The sequence below is a fragment of the Nannospalax galili genome, unplaced genomic scaffold, assembly GCF_000622305.1.
Source record: "Nannospalax galili isolate Female #2095 unplaced genomic scaffold, S.galili_v1.0 scaffold461, whole genome shotgun sequence".
NCBI lineage: Eukaryota > Metazoa > Chordata > Mammalia > Rodentia > Spalacidae > Nannospalax > Nannospalax galili.
Window position 1 is genome coordinate 6,424,656 of NW_008349975.1, and position 18,117 is coordinate 6,442,772.

Genomic DNA, 18,117 nt, shown 5'->3' on the forward strand with positions numbered 1-18,117 from the left:
CGAATCCACTCAAGCATACCAATTTGCCTGAACCTTACAATCCCTTCATCAACACTAAGCCAAGGGATATCAGGTATTTCCAGCTCTCTGTCAGTAGGCCATCTTTTGATAAACACCTCAGCCAACCAATCAGATAAACTTTTAACACACTTTTTAACAGCACGAGCTTCCATATTAAACCTAGAATCTCCAGTCAGGGGGCCCATGTCAATAAACTCAGCCTGATCCAATTTTATGTTCCTTCCACCGTTACCCCATACCCTTAAAATCCATTCCCAGACATATCCATTAGATTTCTGTTTGAAAGAATTAGCAAATTCACTAAGTTCTTTAGTGGTGTAGCGCACCTCCTCATGGACCACACTTTCTATCTCTCCTCTAGGGGCCTGCTTAGATTTCAGTCTGGTTATAGGCCTAGAGGCAATAATAACTGGGCCCTGAGGGATATCAGCTTCATTTTGCTGAATGGGATTAGCTTCCTCAATGGGATTAGTTGCCTCAGGCAAGGGTGGAGAGGGTGGGTCTGCTGAGGGTGGGGCAATTAGTTCATCAGGTGAATCAAATTCCTCAGCATCTGAGGATTCTAAATCCTCAGCCTCCTCAGGGTTCTCCCAAACATCTCCATCCCACGTGTCAGTATTCCAGTCTTTTCCTACCAATGCCCGTACCTTTAATGCTGACACCCTTCGAGGCTGGGAATTAAATTTACTTTGTAGGTCAGCCAAACATATAATAAGGGCTCCAGCTTGATTTTCTGCAGCTTTAGCTCTCTGGTTCTTGGAGAGAAGATTCTCTTCCAGGGCACACTTGGAAACATTTAAACTGTTGATTCGAATATGGAGCTTGTCAATTTTATCATTAAGCTCATTGTTTATCTTCATCACTTTATCCAGAGATGCTAAAAGTAACCAGCCAGCATTATTATTTTTCTTATTTTTATACAAATCATCAAATGTTTTATGTATAGAGTCACTAAATTTCTTGCTCCTCACAAGAGGTGAGTTAGGAGATTCAAATGGGTCTATCTCCATAATTGTTTCAAATAGTCTACACCACAGATTTTCAGTGCTCTCCATGCTATCTGAAGACTGACTTGGAGAGCCTTCTCCACATACCATTAAAGAAATTCAACCTTTCAATTCTGTTTCTCTAGAACCACTCCTGGTACCACAATCTGTATTAGTCAGGGTTCTCCAAAGAAACAGAACCAGTAGAATGAATATGTATAGAGATTTATCAGCTTAGCTCACAGGATAGAGTCCAAGTAGTCCAACAATGGCTGCACCACACTGGAGAGGCTGAGAATCTGTAGTCGCTCAGTCCACAAGGCTGGATGTCTCAGTAGTCCCAATCTGGTGCTGAAGGTCTGACAAATTCCAAAATATCAGCTAGTCTTCAGTCTACAGCAGCAAGATGAACTCACCAGCGAGAGAGAAGGCAAGCCATAAAAAGCCCCGCGTTCTCCTCTGCCTTGGTCTTTTATACCGGCTGCCATCAGAAGGTAACGCCCACAATTATGGTGTGTCTTCCGGCTTTAGATGATCCAGTCAAGGAGATCTCTTTCATTTCAGTTAATCTCAGATCAAATCAAGTTGACACCCAGGATTAGCCATCACAGGCACTTATATCAAATCTCTGTTCCCAAGAGTCAGGGCCATTGCAAAAAAGGGTCAGAAATATTATAGGAGCCAGATTTGGTTGATGGTCACAAGGAAACTGAATTTTCCGGACAGTTGGGAAGTTGCTCATATTAATGGACAGCGATGGCAACAGTATGCCCAAGACCCAACTAAGGTCAAACTAAACAAAATCTCAGCATATAATTGTGGGACTGGGGAAGAAATACAATCTTAGTTGAAGAACTATTGGCAATTTCCAAGAACTTGGAGAGTGAGAAATGGCTTCCTTTAGTGGTACGATGCTAGATGTTAGTTTAGCCTGCCTCAAGTAAATGGGCCCCCACTGATGGATATTTGTACATGCAAACGTGGCTTGATAGGCTTTAACATATGTTAACAGAGTACACAAAATCATGTGGTGTGACTAAAGAGGGATGCAAACATGAGTGGGGTTCTAAATATGGTCAAATATTTTGTATAAAATTCACAAAAATGAAAGTAAAAAGTGAAATATTTGGAACTATCCATACATTTGCTTCTTTCCCATTACAAATGCTTCCAGTTCTTCACTGACTATTCCATACTGTTTAACAAATTCAAAAGTGTGAATGCATTTCCCTGGATCTTCAACTTCATTTGCTCACTTAATAGAAACTCCTAATGGAAACTCCTGTTGAAAATCTGAAGATGATGGATCTTTTATTTTCTGAACATTAATTTATTTTTTATTTATTTTACGTTACAATATTTCATATATTTTTTATTTTTCTCATTATTTATTTAATAACCACATGATTAGATGAAGCATTTCTTTACAGCAACAACATATTCAATAACAATTTCCAGAGCAAAGGTGCTTTCAATTGGCTTTAAATTTTTAGGTTCACAACTGAAGTAGTACAAGTATAAAATATTGAACTCAGTATGAACCCTATAAGACATAAAATTGAATGAGGTTTTAACCTTTAAAAAAGATCTCCATTTCATTTTGAAATATACTGTTTCATACAGAAAAAAACTCATTATTGGTGTAACTAATACTTAGAAATTTGCACATGCATCTCTAATCTCTATGTATCTGATTATTGCTAGTTACAGTCAGTTACTATCTGAGATCCACCTGAGCATTGATATAAAATCATAGGACAGATTTCAGTGGTAATGTGCTCCACCTCTACTAATTAACATGGAGCAAATTTTTATGATTCTTCCTCAAATATAATTCATTTTTTATTTGTTGATTTTTTTTGTATGTATTTCATACAGAACATCCCAAACAATCATATTCATCTACGTACCCAAAATCCAAATAGCATCCTCCCATAGTCTCCCCACCCCCCACCCCCATTGGAGCCCATATACTCTGTAATCCCTGTTACTGTCCACTGTGTTGTAGGCATCCCCAGCCATTCTCCAGTGCTTGTCCATCTGCTGAATCTAGTCAGCCTCTCTAGAGTTCCTTGTTTTAGAAAGATTAGCTCTTCTTCATCTAGCAGCAATCAGTTGCCAATATTCCTTTAGATAAGATTGGCGTCTGCTGTTCATTTTCCCAGTTCTAGCCTCAGTTACTGTCTGGAAGTCTCTTGGGCCACCCTGGCCAACAACTCAAAGGAAGGTATCTCCTGTCTGGCATTGTTTCTTGTTATGTATACACATGGACTTTTAAAGAGTTATATTGATCCCTTTAATCTTTGGTTATACTTTCCTTTCATGTGTTTAATATCAGGCACTTAGCCTAGATAAATCTGTTTAGTTTTATTCTTAAGATTGTTTGAGGATCTGTTCCTCAGGGGTCATATAGGCTTTGGAGGTGCCCCTGGCTCCTTTCTTTTACCAGTTCAATCTATGTGAAGATAAGTCAAAGGTCCTGCTCAACTGTGAGTGGCTTCTCTTGGAAGCATGTAGGAAATGTTTCCTCTGTGTTGACCCTCCTCTGTGTAGACCAGACACTGGCTCAAGTCCATTTGGTGGGGTCTCCATGGCCTCCTTGATCAATAGGACAGGTGATGAATGATAGTCACAGGACATTTTTAGAGATGCTTATAATGCCCTGGAGCTTAGTGGACCTAGGAGGGCAAGAAGCAAAAACTGTCCTTTAGGTCCCTCTGACCAAATTAATATAGGCCTCAAAGAATGGCTGTTAGACATCCAAGGTTAGGTTCACCAGTCTGGTACTTTTAATTACCATGTGCTATACAGATAAAGCTTGGGCAAAGACCAAACATTCTCAAATAAACCTTGCTTAGACATACATTATATTCCTTGAGCTAGTTGTGTGTATAATTTGTCAGTAGGTTCTTTGATTAACGTGGTTCCATCTGTTATTTTAAACTAGCTAAGCATTATTTATCTCTCGCATTGCCTAAACCTTCCACTGTGGTTTCCCCATTTAAAGTGCCCCTATTTCCTGAATTCTCCCTTAATAATACCCTTCTCCTATGGGCCACCTCTCTTGAGATCCTTCTTTCTCCTTATCCTCTAGGTTCCTTGCATAACCCTCCCTACGGCCTCCCTTTAAAATAACCAAATTTTTATCCATATCTCCCTTATTAACTCCTGTTTTCTACTGTTCTTCTCTGTCAGATTAATTCTTTTCCTTTATTTCCCTGGTTCCTTTTCAATATCTTGGTTTCTGTGGTTATGTCCAGATACATACTGACTTATTAGGATTTGGCACTAGGATCGACATATGAGGGCTAACAAACATCATATTTTTCTTTTATTTTCTGAGTCTGTGTTGCTTCACTTAGTATAACAGTTTCTGGTTCCATACATTTACCTGAAAATTTCATGGTTTCATCTTTCTTTATTGCTGAGTAAAACTCCATTGTATAAATTAATCACATTTTCATTATCTACTCATCAGTTGAGGGACACTTAAGTGTCTTTGCAATAGGATGAGTTCTTTGGGTATATGCCAAGGAGTGGTATAACTGGGTCAAATGGTAGGTTCATTTGTAGATTTCTACCAGTTCTCCACACTGCTTTCCATAGGGGTTGAATAAGTTTGCAATCACACCAGCAGTGGATGAGTGTTCCCCTTTCCCCACACCTCTCCAACATTTGGTATCATTTCCTCTCTTGAACTTCACCAGTCGGACTGGGGTAAAATGAAATCTTAAAGTGCTTTTAATTTGCATTTCCTAATTACTAATGATGTTTAACACCTTTTAAGATAATTCTTAGCCACCTTTATTTCTTCTTTTGAGAATTCTCTGTTCAGCTCCTTAGCCCATCTTTTATTGAGTTACTTCCTTTCTTCATTGTTTTTTGAGTTCGTTATATATTCTGGATGTTAAACCTCTGTCAGATGTGTCACTGGTGAAGATTTTCTCTTATTCTGTGGGTTTTCTCTACACTTTCTTGGTTACTTCTTTTGATGTACAGAAACTTTTTAGTGTAATGAGGTCCCATTTGTGGATTCTTGACCTCCTTTCCAGAGCAATTGATGTCTTGTTTAAAAATCCTTTCCTACACCTTTATCATGTAGGTCATTGCCAATGTTTTCTTCTAACAGTTTCAGAGTTTCAGGCTTCACATTGAGGTCTTTTGATTCATTTGGAGTTGACTTTTGTTCAAGGTGAAAGATACGGCTTTAGTTTCATTCTTCTACAGGTTGAGATCCAATTTTGCCAATACCATTTGCTGAACATGCTGTCTTTCATCCTGTGTATGTTCTTGACCCCTTTGTCAAATATCAGGTAGCTGATCTTGCAATGCACTGATATTTGGGTCTTAAGTTTTGTTCCATTGATCTACAGATCTATTTTTTGTGCCAGTGCTATGCTGTTTTTATGACAATAGCTCTGTAGTATACTTTGACATCTGGTATAGTAATCCCCTCAGCATAGCTCTTTGTGTTCAGGGTTGCTTTGGATATCCTAGGTCTTTTGTTTTTCCATATGAATCTTAGGAGGATTCTTTCCAACTTTGTGAAGAATGTCATGGGGATTTTATTGGCATTGCATTGAATCCATAAATGGCTTTTGGTAGGATGCTCATTTTCACAATATTAATTCTTCCAATCCATGAGCATGGGAGGTCATTCCATCTTCTGATATCTCCTTTGATCTCTTTCTTTAAAGATTTAAAATTTTCATTCCAGAGGTATTTAATGTCTTTGGACATGTTTATTCGATGATTTTTACTTATTTATTTTTTATTTTTTAAATTTATTTTTGCAGCTATTGTGGAAGGATTGTTTCCATGTATTCTTTCTCTGGTTGCTTGTTATTGGTATATAGAAAGGCTACATACTTTTGTAGATTCATTTGTAACCTGCCAGTTTACTGAACGTGAGGCCTCCCTATTTCTCAAAAATTTTCTGGTGGAATTTTTGGCATCTCCTAGGTATAATAACACATCATCTGCAAAAAAAGATAATTTGATCTCTTCTTTCCGAGTTATTACTCCTTTAATTTCCTTCTCTTGTCTTATTGCTCTTGCAAGAGTTTCAAGCACTATGTTGAAATGGAGTGGGGATAGTGGACAGCCTTGCCTGGTTCGTGATTTTAATGGGAATGCTTCCAGTTTTTCTTCATTCAGAATGATGTTGGGTGTGGGTTTGCTGCATATGGCTTTAATAATGATGAGGTATGACCCACTCCATTCCAATTGCCTCTAGGAATTTGAACATAAATGCATGTTGAATTTTGTCAAAGGCCTTCTTTGCATCTATTGAGATGACAATGTGTTTCTTTTCTTTGAGTCTATTTATATGATTTATGATGTTTATTGACTTACGTATATTGAATCATCCCTGCATCTCTGGAAAAAAGCCAACTTGATAATGGTGGATGATCTTTTTGATGTGTGTCTGTATGTGGTTTGCAAGTATTTTGTTGAGAATTTTTGCATGTATGTTCATTAAGGATATGGGTCTATAGTTTTCTTTTTTGGTTGTATCTATACATGTCTTTGATATTAGAGTGGTGCTGGCATCATAGAAGGGATTTGAATTAAGTAATATTGGATCTGGATCTTCTTTAAATATCTGGTAGAATTCTGCTATAAATCCATCTGGTCCTGGGCTTTTTTATAGCTGGGAGGTTTTGTATTACTGTTTCAATTTCCTTATCTGTTACAGGTGTATTTAAACTGTTGATCTCTTCTTGGTTTAGTTTCATGGTTCCCGTGCTTTTAGAAACACGTCCACTTCTTTTAGGACCCTTTTCAAATTTAGTATAATATCCTTATTTTTACAATCTTCTGGGGTTTTTTTGTTGTCTGTTTTGATGTTTCCCCTTTCACCTCTGATTTTGATGATGTGGAAGTGCTCTTTCTTTCTTTTGGTTAACTGGGCTGGTCATCTGTCAACCTTGATTATCTTTTCAAAGAACCAGCTTTTCGATTAGTTGATTCTTTGTATTCTTTTCTTTCTTTCTATTTCAGTAATTTCTGCACTGATTTTTGTTGTTTCTTCTTGTCTGCTGGGTTTGGGTTTCATTTGCTGTTGCTTTTCAAGTGTCTTATGTTGCAATGTTAAGTCATTTATTTGTGTTCTTTCTGGTTTTTAAATGTAGGCACTTAGAGCTATAAACTTCCCTCTAAAGACTGCTTCAACATGTCCCAGAGGTTTTATTGTACTGTATTGTCCTTTTCATTTAGTTCCAAGAATACTTTTAGTTCTTTGTTAATTTTTCCTTTGACCTATTCATCCTTCAGGAATGTGTTGTTTAATCTCCATGTATTAGTTACCAGGATTTCTTTTAGTATTGCTTTTAAGCTTTATTGCATTATGGTCTGATAGAATGCATGGAATTATTTCAGTCTTTTTGTATTTGCTGAGGTTTGTTTTGTGCCCTAGTATATGGTCGATTTGGGAAAGTTCCATAGAGAGCTGTATAGAACGCATATTCTTTAGTGCTTGGGTGGAATATTTGGTAGATGACTGTTAGGCCCATTTGATGTATGTTATTATTTAATTCAGATGTCTTTCTGTTAATTCTCTGTCCTATTGACATATCTAATGGAGACAATGGAGTATTGAAGTCCCCCACTATTAATGAGTTGGGATTAATCTAGGTCTTGAAGTCCCGTAGTGCTGATTTTTATGAAATTGGGTGCATCAGAGTTTGGTGAATATATGTTCATGATTGTAATATCTTCTTGGTTTATTGTTCCTTTGATCAGAATGAAGTGGCCCTCTTTGTCTCTCCTGATTATTTTTTAGTTTAAAATCTATTTTGTCAGATATAAGAATTGCAATGCCTACTTTTTTCTTAGTATCATTCACTTGGAGTATTTTTTTCATCCTTTCTCCTTAAGATAGTGCCTGTCCTTGGAAGTGAGATGAATTTCTTGTAGAAAAAAAAAAAAAAAAAAACATGGGTTTTGCTTCTTAATCCATTTGACTAGTCTGTGTCTCTTGACCAGGGAGGAATTCAGTCCACTGATATTTAAAGTTATTAATGAAAGATGTGTATTGATTCCTGTCATTTTTATTTCCATTTACATTCTTGCTGTATCTGTGCCTTTCCATAGCTATACCTTCTTTAAGCTTCTTTCCATAACTCCTTGGGTATAGTTTTTCCATTCTTTAGCTCTTTGTATTGCTACAAGAACTCTCTGAAGGGCTCATTTTGTGGACATTAATTCTTTCAGCCTATTTATGTCACTGAAGATTTTTCTTTCCCCTTTAACTGTAATAGACAAGTTGGCTGGCTATAGTTATCTGGGTTGATCTGTGGTCATTAAATCTGGGAATGCTTTCATCCAGTCTCTTTTGGCTTTCATAGTTTGCACTGAAAAGTCAGCTGTAATTCTGACTGGTTTCCTTTATATGTGACTTATTTTTCTTTTGCAGCTTTCAGTATTCTCTATGTTCAGTATGTTTAGTGTTTTTACTGTGATGTTCTGTGGAGAGTTTCTTTTCTGGTCCTGTTTTTCTGGTCCAAATTGCTGTTCTTTATGCTTCTTGTATTTATTTGGCCTGTCTTTCTTTAATTTTGGGAAATGTTCTTTCACAGTCCTGTTGAATATCTTGTCCATACCAGTATCTTGAGATTCTTCTCTTCTCTGTATGCCTATGATTCATAAGTTTGGTCTTTTTATGTTGTCACACAATTCCTGCATATTCCATTCTTGTGTTTTCTTAAATTTTCCATAATATTTGCTTGAGTGGTCTAATTCATTCACTCTTTCTTCCAGTCTTGATATTCTGTTTTCATTTCATGCATCCTATCGGTGTACCTTTGTCCTGTTGTTTCTAATTGGCTTACTGAGTGTTTCACTTCATTCTTCATTTCAGCCTGATGATTCTTCAATATTTCTCTTTTCTGAATTCATTTAGAAGTTTATTCCTATCTTCTTCCAGTTCTTTGATTTTTCTGTTTGTGTGTTCTTTAACTTCACTGAATTATCATGCTTTAATTGTTCTTTTGAGGTCAATGTCCTGTGTTATCTTTAGGGGTTTCTCATTGTACTCTTCTAGAGGACTGATGAAACTTGGTGGGGATATATTATTTTGACTTTTCATGTTATCTTTTCTATGTGTCTTTGACATGTGGATTTCTTTTGTAATTTCTGATTCTTGTGAGACTCAAGGCTTCCTTTGTTGAATTTAGGTCTGCTTCTTTTTGTAAGCTTTATGTGCCTTTGTGTTTTACTTCTTAGGCATGAAAAGCTGGTTGGTCTAGGATTCCGGTTATCTCTTCTGATTTTTATATCGGAGAGGTCAAATTGCTTTCATCTTGCTGCTCTGGAGTTCCCACAGAGGCCCAAATCGGATGAGGATCATATCCTCTCATGCATTCTCCTAAGGTCTGGATTCCTCCAGGAAAGATGCTGGCCTTAGGAATTTGAGGGCTGGGCTGGCCTGGGAGCAGGGCCCAGGAAAGATTTTGGCCCCCAGAGATGCAAAGGGATGTGGGGGTGAGAAGAGGCCTGAGAGGTTCCGGGGACTACAGGAGGAGTTGGGTTGGTCTAGATGCAAAGGATAAGGAAGTAGTGAGGATTCTGAGCTAAGAGGTCAGTCAACAGGTCTGGGGTTTCATCACAAGAGATGGGCCAGTGCCCCTGCTAGGAGGAGAGATGGGGTAGGGGAGCTGGGAGAGTGAATGAGGCTGGAGGAGTAAAGGTACAGTGGGCACAGCCAAACTTGCCTAGGCAAGCTGCTGGCTCCAGGAAGATGTGGGGCTTGGCTGCCCAAAGATGCAAAGGGAGGTGGGGACTACAGGGAGGAATTGTGTTGGTGTGGATGCAAATGATCAGGACTCAGTGGAGAGTTTGGGCAAAGTGTCAATTCAGAGGCCTGTGGTGCCAAGACAGGAAAAGTGCCAGTCCCTCTGGTAGGAGGAGAGATAGGGTGGGGGAGATGGGAGGGTGAATGAGGCTGGGGGAGTCAAGGCACAGTGGGCACAGCCAGGCTTACCCAGGTAAGCTGCTGGCTCCAGGTTATTTATTATTTTTATCATATGTGTATGAGTGTATTTCCTGCATGTGTGTGAGTACACCTGTTTATTTCTGCAGTGCCTGTAGAGGGCAGAAGAAAGTGTAGGGTCCCCTGGAACTGGAGCTAGGGACAGTTGTTAGCCACCATGTGCATGCTGGGAATCTAACCAGGATCATCTGCAAGAGCAGTCTGTGCTCTTAACCTCTGATGCATCTCTCCAGTCCCCTTATTTAGACAAATGAAAGCTCCTCCAAGATTAATGTAATAGTCTAGAGCCCTTTGCTATTATTTCCACACAGTGAATATTAACTCACAAGAGACATGACTAAACTCTACATTTATATCCTGTCTTAGGCTACTGTCTGGATTTTAGGAGAACTATCTGTCTTCCTCAGATAGTTTACTAGCCTGTCTCTCTAAATTGCTTTGATTCCCACACATTGTCTCCCATATGAAAGCATAAATGATATGTTGTGTCTCATTGAGTTACTAGGTACTCACCATTCTGAAGTATAGCAGACATGTAGCAGAACTGCTTACCTTTCCTCCTACTGATCTTCCTTTAGGGACCCTACATAGGACTGAGTTCTAAATAAATTCTTTGCCCAACACTAAGCAATTAAAGACTAAATAATTGCTGTAACAGCTTCCCGCTATTGGGTAAACATAAACATAACATGATTATGCTTTAATAATTTGATTTGAATTGGGGAAATGTAGCCTTGCTCTAGAGGTACTAGTCAGAGTTACAGGCTTTACATGTTCTGACAAAACGGACAATAATCTGAGAACACTAAACTTTCACAGTGAGCCCTGCACAAATATTGTACCCACATATGAAAATCCAAAAAGACCCTGACTGATGAATATGTAGGCTAACCAGCAATATTTGTACTGCTCCTTGGTTCTTCCTCCTGGTCAGAACTATTTGTTGATCTTTTCATTTGACTGGCTTTTTTAATCTAAGTGTACACACTCAATCTCTTGTGAAGTCAGAATCCCCATATACATTCAAATTGATCAATCAGATTAATCCTAATTTGATAACTAATTTACATTTGGGGACCAAATTGATTCATTATCAAGATATAAAAGTTCCTGCTCAAAGATGGCTTCTTGGTGATTTATTTCCTAGATTCTTCCCTACTGCAGGAAGCTGTCACTGTACCATTCAACAGAACTGTGCTTGTTTACACTTCTACTGCCTCCACTCACCATTCTTTGTAGGAACTAAATTCTGACAAAGGAAAACCATTACAAGTTGACATCTGTGAAAAAAAATATTCCTTCATAATTAATGTTACTCCTTTGGCATTCTTTTAAAACTGAAGTGAGTTTAAAAAGAAGAGTAAAACTGTTGCTAAAATTATGGTAAACCTCAGTAAATATGCTTTCTCAAAGCTCTAATATTGGTATTGTAAATGATTAGCATAATAATGGTTCAACATGAAATGTGTTATGGACCTACTCTGATCAGAGGCATCTTAAAACTTGGCATCTTGAAGCATCAGAGAAAGAGTAAAATAGAATGTGGTGTGTGCTTGATCAGGTCATTTCTGAAGTCTTTTCTTTGTACGATAAAATAGCCATGTAGGCTCTGGGTTAGAAGGAAGTTCTGAGTTTTCACAAAATTATTAAGAAGAAGCAAATGTGAATGTTCAGGAACTTAGAACAGTTGCAAATTATCATACAAAATGAAATTATTCTAATAATGTAACAACTCACAAAAGCTGAATGGCTGAAGATCAACCCTCTATAAGCTGAAAGTTTCTGGGATTTTATAAAAATGATATTCTCAGAAAAACACTGGGGAATGTTTTATGGATACAAAAATGAACAAAAACATGATGCCTAAAGAAACAAAGAGTTGTGTGGAATAAAGTAACAAAGCAGGTCAGTATAATCTAAGATGGAAGGTTTTAATTACTTTAAAAATATGGAGGAAAAGAACCAGTACTTCCAGGAAAAGTAGTGAAAATAAAGTCATAAAAAATGGATATTACAGGTTGTTCTTGAGGGACATGTAGGGGTCTACTAAGTAGAAGATAAAAATCAAATCTTTGCTGACAATATAATCTTTCAAAGAAAATGTGTCTGAAGTGAAAATATACTGGAATATTTGGCAGTTATTATTGAATGTGAGTACTGGGACTTTGTGTTGCAGTGTCCTAGACATTAGTGACAGGACATTAATGACAATTTCTCTTACAAGGAAAATTGATTTATGCTGCCTTTCAACTTAGAATTTTATGGAGTCTACCTGAGAAAATAATATATATTTGCATAAAGTTTACTGAAAATGACAACCAAGATACATTTTAACATATTGTTAGGAAACGTGAATCACATAGATATTAAATAAGTAGGTAAGTGTGTACTTCTTGCTAGTAAATTTAAGCATTATACATTTGAAGCCAAAAAGGAAAAAATTAATACATATTACATGATCTCCTGTCCAAAATTTTTAAAGCATTATATATTTGTATTTAAAACTCAGGTTTACCACAGTTGTGGTGCCTGTTGTTGAGTACTGACATGTGAGCAGCATTTTTCTTCTCTGTAGTGTGCATTTTTAGTACTGTATGATGAACATGAATTGTTTACTAAATGCATCCTAGTGCCTTCCCAACTAAGTTTATCTTCCTTAAGTATTGTGAAATAATACTTCTAACCTTTTAGGTTTTGACTCAAAGCACAGTTTATCATCCACAGTTTCTTAGATTCATGTTGAATATTGTAATATGTAGGGACTTTTGAGCTCCCAGCTTACGCGTACATGATTTGAAGGTATAACTGGTGGCACTCTGAGGGTAAGACATCCAGCTATTGGTTCTGTTGAGCAAATATACAGTGAAAAATCTTCATGGAAACAATATATTTGGGCGTAAATAGGGAAAAAAAAAAAAGCTATAATCTGGATCATGCAGTCACAGGAAATAAAGGCTTGAATTTTACTGCAGAAAGAGAAAAGATACTATTGGTTTTGAAAGAAAACATATTGGTACTGGTGACATTGTCTAAGACTTCAGGTTTTCTGATTGGCAAGTGAGTGTAATTATTAGGTAAATCTAAGCTGTGTCATAGAGTTGAGTTTGCAAGCAAGTGTGCAGTCAAGTGCATAAGAGGTTGGCTACCTTTGAGCTGCTAGCTGCCCAGGAATGGTGTGTAAATGACCAGCTGGAAAACTGTCTTATCATAATTCTATTAGGCAGATCCTGTGTGGGAACCCTCCCCACGTGGGTCTCCTTAGCTCCAATTTGCTAGTGTTTGGCACAGGAGATTCGATTTTGTGCCTGGTCACTGTCACATGTTTTAATCTATATAGAATGGGCAACACCTAGTCGTAGTGAAATTCTTGGAGAGATGGAGAAAATATTAAGAGGTACAGCCTTAGATATATTAGCTAGCCTATATGAAAAGATACTATTGTAAGTGGAGTTTAAAGCCTTTATCCAAAGTTTTATTTTTTCAGAAGGTTTTTCTTTTCTATTTAGGATTATTTAATATTCAAAATGTAGGATGTAAAAGTATTGGTAGTTTTAAATATGGTTCAATATCTGAAATCAGTAATATGTACTTCTGATTTCATGAGTATAGCACAAGAAACAGACTGGGCTTAGTAAAGTTACTTCTACTGTTTAGTCTGATTCTTTTAAAAACTTGTTTTCCCCTTTTTATATACTTCATTTTATTTAAAATTTTAGCTCTTGTAAATAATATTTTTATTTTATTTGAAAATTTTATACGTTTATACAATGTATCTTTATTAAATACACCTCAATCCCCCCTCCAACTCTCCCCAGGACCCACCAACTCATCTCTCTCCAAATATTATGTCGTCTCCAAAGAAAAGTGTCACCTCCTTATGAGTTATTGGGCAGGAAGGCCACAGAGGTAACCAAATCAATAGAGGGTGTTTCCACTCTTCTTGGATGTCCAATATAACAAGATGGTAAGGCTTTATTTCTGCAGACACAGTTAACTTTGGTTACATTCACAGAAATTCAGACTTGAACTTGTGAGGAATCTCTCAATTGTGATGCATGCTGCTCAGGGAGAAAACGTGTAGTGGTCTTACTCAGGGTTGGACATTCCATGCTACGGTAATGGCCTGCCATACTCACTTTACATAATGGCAAAATTGTTGATTAGAATAGCCAGCCACTCCATTGCTTAGATTTTTAGACCTGACCCACAGGGGGGCTTTCATGCCTGCTATTGTAAACCTGGTCAATTCTCATTTCTAGGGAGGACATAGACTTTAGGGGGAACCTGCTGTTATTGTTTTTCAAATTGATCATGCTGTCAAATTTAATTCAAAGATTTTGTTTATATCCATAGATAAAACTGCTGCTCTCAACTGTGATCAGAGAAGTTTCTTATTGTAGTGGGTAGTGGTTAATGAAGACACTAGCTATTCAAAATCCTGAGAATAAGTGACTATGAGTGCTCAGGCATAGACAGAACATCTGTACCATCTTAAACACCAACCTCTACCAAGACTCGAGACACACTGCAGAAAAGGTGGCAGAAAGAAGTAAAAACTGGAGGATAAGGAAGGGAGCTATGAAATGTTTTCTGGACACAGCATGCCTCATATGAACTCATAGCAATTGTAGTGACTTCAGAGACCTGCCCAAGGTTAAGCCAGTTAAAACAATCCAGGGTGGGTCAGGGAGAGGCTCCTTAGGACCCAGCCTTTGTGAAGCAGCTATTAGCAGTTGATGAGTGATGTGAGAGAGGGAGTCACTTTTCCACTGTTAGGTTGTCCATGCCACAGTGAACGACCCCACATGCCTGTGCATATGGGAAGCAGTAATTTAGTTCAATTGATTTAAAACGAAATTTAAACTTTTCATTAATTTAGAAACATATTTCTTTCACTTATATTTTTTCTTGGCCTTATACTTTCTCATTCAAATATTGTGTGAGTTACATTTTCTGTAATTTGACTTCTTTATTGTATTCTACTTTTAAATTTCATTCTATAGTTCTTAACTCTAAGACTAATGGTCACATTAAAATTTTAGAATTTCATGAATATGAGAAATTAAAAGATCATAAGAAAAATAATCCAATTTCTTCCTTTATTAAGATATTCACAATTTTACCTCTACCATCTTCATTTTCCAGGCAGGCCTGAGAGTTAACACTAGATGAAATTATAGGAGAAACACATGTAATCTTGTGTAAGTTTTATATGATTCAAAGCATTCATAATAAAATGAAGGTCCAAAGAAGAGGCAAACTGTAAATGGCATTGTATTGTATACCAAAACAGAATTTATGGAAAAGTAAACAAACAAGCTCTGCTTGTATTGAATTTTCTAAGTTGTAATACCCATTCAGGGTACGCCTCACCCTACACAGGAAGGCATATTTTGCCTGGGAGATTTCATCTCCTGTGTCAGAAATCAAAATACCCTTCTAGCACATGTTGGTTTTTGTTGTTGTTGTTGTTTGTTTTGTTTACTATTGTTTTTGTTTTGTTTTGTTTTTGTTTCTTTTGTCACTTTTGAGACAGGGCCTCTATAGAGCCCAAGCCAGCCTGGACCTCACTAGGTAAATCAGGCTGGCCTTGAACTCACAGGTTCACCTGCCTCTACCCCCTGAACGCTTTGATTAAAGATGTGCACCACCATGCCCAGTGCACTTACATTTTTAAAGTGCATTTGTTTCTTCCACCAAAAATTGGAGGGGCCAATTTTTGCCACTCCTTAATATCTTTTTAAATTGGCATATCCAGAGAGTCATATCAGATATTAATATAAAACCTTAGTTTTGTTGTTTGTGAAATGTATACAATTATCTAAAGGTATAGTAATATTGGTGAAAGATCATGAATCACTTTAAGGATCAAATTAAAACAAAATTAATGAATCTTCTAAAAAATATTTTTTGCTCATTTTTTTTTGAGACAGGGTCTCCCTGTAGCCCCAGTTGGCCTGGAACTCACTATGTAGACCAGGCTGGCCTTGAACTCACAGAGATTCACCTGCCTCTGCCTCCCAAGTGCTGGGACTACAGGTGTGTAACACCACACCTGGACTAAAAATTTTCTAGAAGAAATATTTAATAATTTTTGGTAATTAAAATATTTGACTATTAAAAGTGAAATTAGTTGTTCACTTTTCTTTTTTTCTAGGAACACAAGCCACTTTTTCCTTAGTGGGAAAAAAGTCATATTTATCTGTATCATAAAATTCTGAATTATTAGAAAAATATTTCTTATAAATGAAGATAATATGAAGTTTGATAATAAGACACTACGAAATTAACTCACAAAATCTTAGACTTGAAAGTTTTGAGTATGTTTGAATTGTAAAGCACTTATATTCCCCTCTATTCCATTTAATGATTTTTATTGATGATATGATGTCTTGGAATCAAAACACAGTGAAAAACGAAACATAAAATTCTACTTTTTCCTCACTTATTACTATGCTATATTTAACAGATTTGAGGCTTAACTTACTTTCGTGACAGATGCATTTTTCATAGACTTACAGGGGTTAAAATGAATGAAGCAAGTGCCTCGGGGTTGCCGAAAAGACATCTTTACTATTTGCAAATAGAATAAGCTACCGGAATATTTTTTCAACTGCTGAACAAGCAAGAATTTTACCATCTTGTTGGATAATCTACTGATTAAAAAGTATTTCTCTGCATAGGCAATCATTTGTGTCTGTAGCCTTGGGCAAGGTCTTTCCATACATTTAAGTTGTACGGAACTTAAACTCTCTGTCAAAGTTAGGTAGCATGTAGCAAGCCTTGTCTTTATCTCCTTGCTTATGAAACTAGTACTATTGAGTTTCCCTTGAATATTTATTGCTGTGTTGTGAGGTTTCAAGAGACAAATAAGTGGATTGCTTAGCAGGAAAGGAGACACCAATCAATAAAACATTCTCTGTCCCTGGTTTAAATCCATTCTACCGACTTCTACAATGTCCAATTACGATAGCATTTTGAAAAAAAAATATTTAAGCTATACCAAAACATTCTGACTTTACTATATAGGTTATTTACAGATAAAAATAAAGACATAAATCATAAGAGAATAGCATAATTAAGATACTCTTGTAAGACCTACATATGTAAATGTTGACAATTTAGATGAAACAAAAGGAACATAGTAAGCATAGTAAAGATTATAATAGATGTGTGGATATATACAAGAAAAGTATATATTAGATTTTGGGCTTTATTCAGAATAGAATTAGCTATTACAAACTGCTAGTTGTTATAACTAGTCTCACCTATCCTGTGTACATCTGTCCTTACACATGGCTTTTTCTTTTTTATATTTCTGTTTCTGTCTCTGTCTCTCTTTCTCTGTTTTTCTCTCTAACACACACAAATGCACGTGCGCGCACGTGCACACACACACACACACACCCTCAATAATTCAGTAGATTGGAAGTAAACACTTCCTGTATTCTAGGAATTATGCAATAAAAAATACTGGGAAACAATATTACCCTAGTGTTACAGTACAAGATGCATGTTACTAGGGACTTCCATCTAAGCATTGCCTTTATAATTTAATAAGGATGATAGATTTATACTTAAAATTTTAAAATGTAAAATATCATACAAAGTACAGATACTTCTGAAGGAAAATCTATCTATCTATCTATCTATCTACCTACCTATCTATCATCTATCATCTATCCATCCAAAGATCTATCTATATCCATCATCTATCAATCATCTATCTATCCATCATCTGTCTATTATCTATCTCTCATCTCTCATCTACCTGTGGTATCAATTTTTCTTCAAAATTCAGTTGCTGCCTATTCTTAATGTGACCCTGCACTAGAGAAAACTTCACACTAACCTATAGTCTAGCAGTGGTATGTGATAAAATTTCAGCCTGGTTGTGTACTTACCTTTTTTTTTTAATTTTAATTAAAAGAAGCATTTCATTACAACAGCATTAACCTATTCAATAACATTTTTCTGAGCTAGGGTACATCTCTTTCAAAATTGGATGTACATTTCTAGGTTTACAGATGAATTATTATACTTATAAAATCTTATACTCATTATAAACTCTCTAAGAGATAAAATTAAATTAGGTTCCAATGTTTAAAAAAGATCTCC